We start from the raw sequence: 6371 nt of genomic DNA, 5'->3' as shown, positions 1-6371 counted from the left end.
ATACATTTCTAAGAATATACTCACCAACCCCTTAAGGCTGTAGTAAACACTGAAGTAAACCTGGCATCAAGCCATTTTCACACACACACATGGTGCTCAGGTGAGAGACTTAAAGTAACTCCTGCCAGGCAAAAGGTCTTAAGACTCTTAAATGAGGCCATCCAGCTTCCCATGTGTCTGATGCATGCTGACTGGTCAGTCACTGCAGAGATAAAAGTAAACAGGGTTAAGATATTCGAGACGGTCACTTGGGAAATGACATAAAGTCCCAGACAGTGCCCCAGTCTGGCTGATTCTCCTCACAGACGTTGATGGCCTACATGTCATGTTGTGGTGTGAGACCTGTTTTCCTCTTTTTCAGTGGCTTCATGCTTTAAGGGGAATAATATGCCTTTGCTTTTCAAAGCAACTGCTTCATGATTATAAAAGATCTTTTGTTTGCAGTTTTGTCCTTAAAATACCCAGCAACACACAACACGGCATATGTGGGCTTAGGTAATGTGATAGGAGCCTTGTGTTTGCTTTGTGTATACGTATCAGATAGAGTTTGCCTCAGTCACTGCAGGCTGATCTCTCTCAGCCATCAATCAAATTGAGCCCTGGAGATATTTTTTCTACCTACATACTTGAATGTAAATGTCACCAAAACAACATTAGGTAAATGACGAGCCTGTGCAGGCATACATAAGACACTGAGTGACATGAAGCGTGGTCATTTAGGACTACGACTGAGGTTTTAAGTGCACTCTTGAAGCAAATCCCCTTTGTTACTCCTTCACATACTAAAGGGTGTTTTTACAGTAGGTCTTAGACTGTTGACAGCACAAGGGCTGTTGTCTTTCATCATCACTCACCTGTGTGAGAATGATATCACCCACCCACCCCATCGCCCTGCCACCTCCATGCTCATCTAATGCGACATCAAAGCACCTTTACTCAATCACCAAAGCTGCAGTGTGAGACCACAACAAAAGCAAGAAACAGTGGGGAAACTCCCCAACCTCTGACCTTTTCCCCTGTGAGACTCCCTATGAGGAGTTAAAGCGCTCAGATGTGGTACACATGAGCCCCTTATTTCAATCCCCACCCCACCCCTGACGCCTTGCCCTATTAGCCTTGCTTACATTTAACTGTAGCCATCCTCCACGACAAGCGGCTGCAGCAGAAACCAAGGTGGGGTTGGTAATGGCAACTGGATCATATCTGACAGGGAGCAGGTGGACCCTCTGGAGACCACGAGACGCAGATTTCAGAGAGAAGTGAGAGGCTTTAAGGCAAAGTCCAATTTCCTTGTCTGTCTCGATGCAAGGGATTTCCAGACGGTTCGGTCATATGGGAAAAACAGGAAGGTCTTTCAGTCGTTCAGAGAGGAAGCATCAAGCATGCCAATCATGGAGGTTAGTGTGTAATATATCACAGACTGGCTACAATAAAAACAGAGGGAGGAAGACATGTCAGAAAAGAATGGCCTTGATGTTATACATCTGTGTAGTGTTCAGGTTCACCAGTTGGACAGGTTGCAGCTCAGATTGAAAAAGTAGACACTAACAGGCCCACAATGCTGCAGGAATACACCTTAATGTCAAAGGTTAACGATCCCTGTAGCAGGAACAGATAACTACATAGTAAATGTCCTCCAATAATAAAAACTAATTGACTTAAGACGAACAATTCTTTGGCAGCATTTGTCAAATATCAGTCCCCTTTTGCTCCAACATAGTCTTTAGCTCTCAATGCATGCACTGTGCCTGACCTCTGAAGGTGTGTCTGACACCAAGATATCAGCAGCAGATATCAGCCTTTAGTCCTGGAAGTTGTGAGGTGGGACCTCCATAGATCGGACTTGTTATAAAGGGTGGAATCTGGAGACCAACATCTTAAACCCATTGTTTTGTTTCTCAAACCCTTCTTTGCGATTTACCCAGCCATCCATATGATGTAAATGAAACCCAGACCAGGTCATCTTCCATTCCTGTGTTCTAATTCTGATGCCCTGCATGTTTCCATCAGAACCACTTTTTCAGCAGTTTAAGCTACAGAGCTCGTCTGTTGGATCTTCATGTACATCAGCAAGCCTCACCCGTCTGTGACCCTGTTTCAGATTCACTTATTTAACAGGTACTGCGGACAGGGAACGCCCCACAAGAGCTGCATTTTTGGAGATGTTCTGACCCAGTCTTTTAGCCAGCACAATTTGGCCTCTGTCAAAGTTGCTTAATTCCTTGTGTTTGTCCATTTTCACTGTAACACATCAGCTTTAAGGACACACTGTAATATTCTCTTGCTGCCTAAATCCCACCCAGTGATATGGATCATGATAACAACATAATCAGTGTTTTTCACTTCAGCTGTCAGTGGTCATAATGTTTTGACTGAACAGAGTTTGATGGCTAATATTTTTTTACAGAATACAATGCAGAAAGAAAGATGTTTTGAGTACTTCAGTTATGGTGTCATGACACAGAGCATGCTTCGACTTATTTACAATACTCTCAGGACTGTCTGCAGCACAGCTGAGCTGATGTTTGTTTAGTGAACCAAAGTTTTATGCTTGTTCAGTTTATGAAACATGTCACTGGAGAATTTATGACTCCATGACTTTTCAATGTAACATTTAATATAAACCTGACCCTGTCAGCTGTTATTTCAGCAGAGCTTATATATCTATTTTGATATTTCATTACCCATAATGCACTACCTCAAAAATGCAATTGTGCTCAAATATCAGTGAGGCTGTGCTGTTAGGAAATACAATTGTATTGCACTGACAGATTTCACCCGGGCTACCCATGTTGGGACCCAAGGGCCAAATTTGTCTCATTTTAATCTGAAATTAAACATTTGTGAATATAAAAAAATTAACAAAAATGACACTTTTGAAAAATGTGGGCACCTAATTTACACATTTTTGCATAACAAATAATTAAATAATAATAGTCATTGTGTTGGCTGGTTGAAAAACTTTTTTTGTTCATTAATCCAAATTCATATTAGTGGCTGGTCTAAAATAAAAGCTGTAATGTAACCAGAGAAGTGAAAGAGATACAAAAAAAGACGACTGAAAGCAAGCGACGTGGGAGAGAGATGTAGAGATGAGGGAGAGTTTATTCTCTGAGGCTCTGTCCACCGATGTGTATCTCTATCTGGCCTGCATATTTTGGACTGATTCCTCCCTGGGGTTCCTCAAACTGCCCCTCTGTGTTTGGGCAAGCTTGAAAGTGAGCTGATAGTATTCAAAGTACCATGACAAGAGAGTGACGCACACAAGTCACAGAGTTTTTATCTCCACATCGGCAGCTGGGAGCGCAGCTCCAACGCATGCCCACCGTCTCACGTTTCTGCAACAGCAGTCCCAGATGCAAAACGGACCATGAAAGGCGCTTCATAGGTCAATGCCTTGCTGATTTATGAGACAGTGCAGTACCACACAATGACAATACACCACACCGTGTCACCTGAAGAGATGCCTTGAAGGTCTTGAAATTTCATCAGCTGGCATCTCTGCTATAGCCAAAAGCCTTACAATAAATCGCTAACTCTTCCAGAAAGCTTCTAGAACCAGTCAACTGATAAGTTCATTATGTTAAGTGGTTTCTCTAATTTCAAACAGATTGTTCCAGTCATAGAACAACAGGATGTGACTTGTAATTTGTACCAACCAAGAAGCTTTCCTGTCGAACTGTCAGGAAAACTGGCAACTGCTGCAAACTCTGAGCGGATGTCACTAAAACGCCCTCAAGTTAAGATGTGTGTGTCCTTCATATCAGTTCCACAGATCAGTGAACACTGCTGGGAGGTTTTTCACACACAAAACAGATCCATTTGCTGTGAAAAAAAATAAGTGATTATGTTCCTTTGATTTACCCAGCTGCATTTTATACTTACTGAGATATTTGATTTTGTTGTGTGGGCATTGTGTGTAGTTGTTTTACGTTCATTTGTCATCATGTTAAACTGCTGCATAAGCCTTAATGCTCATTCAGAAACCCCGCTAAGCACTATATTAGCCATAATGATAAGGGTGCACTGACTTGCCTGTACATGTGTTGTTCGAGGAAGAGAAGTTCAAACCTTACTTGCCACCTCACCACACCTGCCTTTTACAGTGTTACACAGTTGCTTTCCTTTTGTTTTCACCTGTTATGTTTTGTTTTTCCTCACAGATAAGAAATAAAACTACATGAGTTGGTGTCGTTATTTAATCTAATAATCTCTAATTCCGCCTCATTTAATGCACGATATAAATACAACCACAAGCGGGCACCAGATGCTTTCATATAGGTTGTTTAATAGGCTTAGATATATGGTCATGGTGAGAATGGGCTGATTTAAAACACTGGAGTGTATTGGTTAACTTTTAAGTCTCAAAGCAAGTTGTAAAGAAGCTGCCATGTGTAGCCCTTGCGGAGTGTTTTTAATAGGTACCCATAAGTGCCCTGTTACCTACCTAATAGGCAACAGGTTACATATGACTCACAGAGTGGAAAGAAAAGACAAGGGTGTTCAATAGGGGCCCATAGTTAATTTTAGCACAGGACCTCCGAGCAGGTTAATCCATCTTTTCATGAGCAAAGACTGAAAAAAATGGGTTGTGCAATGCCAATTCTTATATGAGGTTCCCAACCTGCCAGTAGCATGACAACAACAACCTTAAGTGTTTTGAAAGTAACAATAAAAACACTGCTCTATAAGTCTCAACACAACAATATTTGGACTACTGCACAGAATGTCATACATTGTAATATTGCTAGCAGTAGTAATTTCATGTCAGAAATCTTCTGTGTTCTACTGATATTAAATGTCACATTATGTTATTATTGTCAGTGCTTCAGGATAGAAGAAGATAATTTGGAATTTCCTTATTCGTAAACATCAAGAGAACATCAGAGGCTCCAGGTTAATAATCATCTTAAAGAGGTGTGGGTGTAAATGACCAATAGCAAAGATCACTGCTTCCTCCTAGTGTTTACTAAAAGTAATGCACCTCACACTTGTAGACAACTGTAAGTGAAAATCTAACCAGGGCACAAACAGTAAAATCACATTTATTACTTCTATTAAAAGGCTGGCTCCTGCTGTAAACCTTTCTCTAATGTGTGATTCTGTTTCTCCTCTTTACGGTAACAGCAGGGAACTTTTTTACTGGATCATTTGGAGACATCACAGAACTCTTTCCTCCCCTGAGAGGGACGGTTAATGTGTGATTAGTGGTCAGTGTGTTGTGTGTGTTGACGTCTGATGCTCTTCAGCGCAGCACGCTACCAAGGCTTGGGGAGCCAGACGAAGCTGTGAGTCAGAGAGGATGGTGGCACTTGTGGCCTGCTGTACTGCCAGCTGTGACTGCTGTGGTGAGGCTTAGCCTGACAGCTACTGTATCTGCAGCAATCTGTGGTCACAGTCTGGATCTCAAGTGACCAAAATGTCTTTCTCATAGACCTCAGAGGGGGGATGGAGGAAAGTCCCGGACATAGTCACATCCGAGAGGAGCAGCCTTGTAATTCTCATGTATGGGGACAACAGTGGCGCAGTGGTATAGCAGGGTTGTCTAGTAACCGGAAGGTTGGTGGTTCGATCCCAACTCCCTAGTCACTGTTGTGTGTTCTTGGGCAAGACACTTCACCCTAGCCTGTGGCGCGCCTTGCTAGTCATTGTATGACACTGCTTAAAGAATTTCTTAATATATAAGAAAGTATGTGTATAAGAAAGTATAGTAGGTCTATTACTCTCCACTCGAAGTCTTAAAACTCAGAAATCACTTGTTCCCACCTGCTGACCCCTCAAACAATGACAACTTCTTGACCACTTCTTCCAGTTAAGCCAACAAAATGCCGGTGCCGGATGTTATAGACCGGGTCCTTTGAGGTTGACCATGAGTCACTGAAAGGGGGACAACACCCTCCCTCTCCCCCTCCTGCGGTCCCCTCCCACGGCTTTGAAGTGGTGGCAGATTGTGCACAAACAACATAAACCTCCCTGCGACAAACACTGTGATTTACCACCCAAAGGCAAGGAAATGGCCACTAAGACAGTTCCATTCAGTTTATAGGGCTGTTTTGTAGCTTTCGTACCTCCGGACGGACACTCTTTTGTGATGACCGCTTTGAGAATGCTGGAAATGAGGATTCCCAAAGAGGAGCCAGAACAAATGCCTGGCCAGGCACCTTCACTGAGGCTAACAAGCTTTAGGACAGTTTTGTCACACTCTCACTATTGTGGGCGAGACCTCCAAAGGCCAAATGCCACTGAATCCTGGGCTTAGATGTTCTTTCAGAATTACACAAAAAATGGTACAACACACAGATTATTGGACACATTTTAAACATTGTGTATTACAATAAGGCATTAGGTCTATTTGTAACTATATTTGTGTT

Source organism: Parambassis ranga, chromosome 21 (assembly GCF_900634625.1).
Source record: "Parambassis ranga chromosome 21, fParRan2.1, whole genome shotgun sequence".
Lineage (NCBI taxonomy): Eukaryota > Metazoa > Chordata > Actinopteri > Ambassidae > Parambassis > Parambassis ranga.
Note: the sequence above shows the minus strand (reverse complement) of the source record.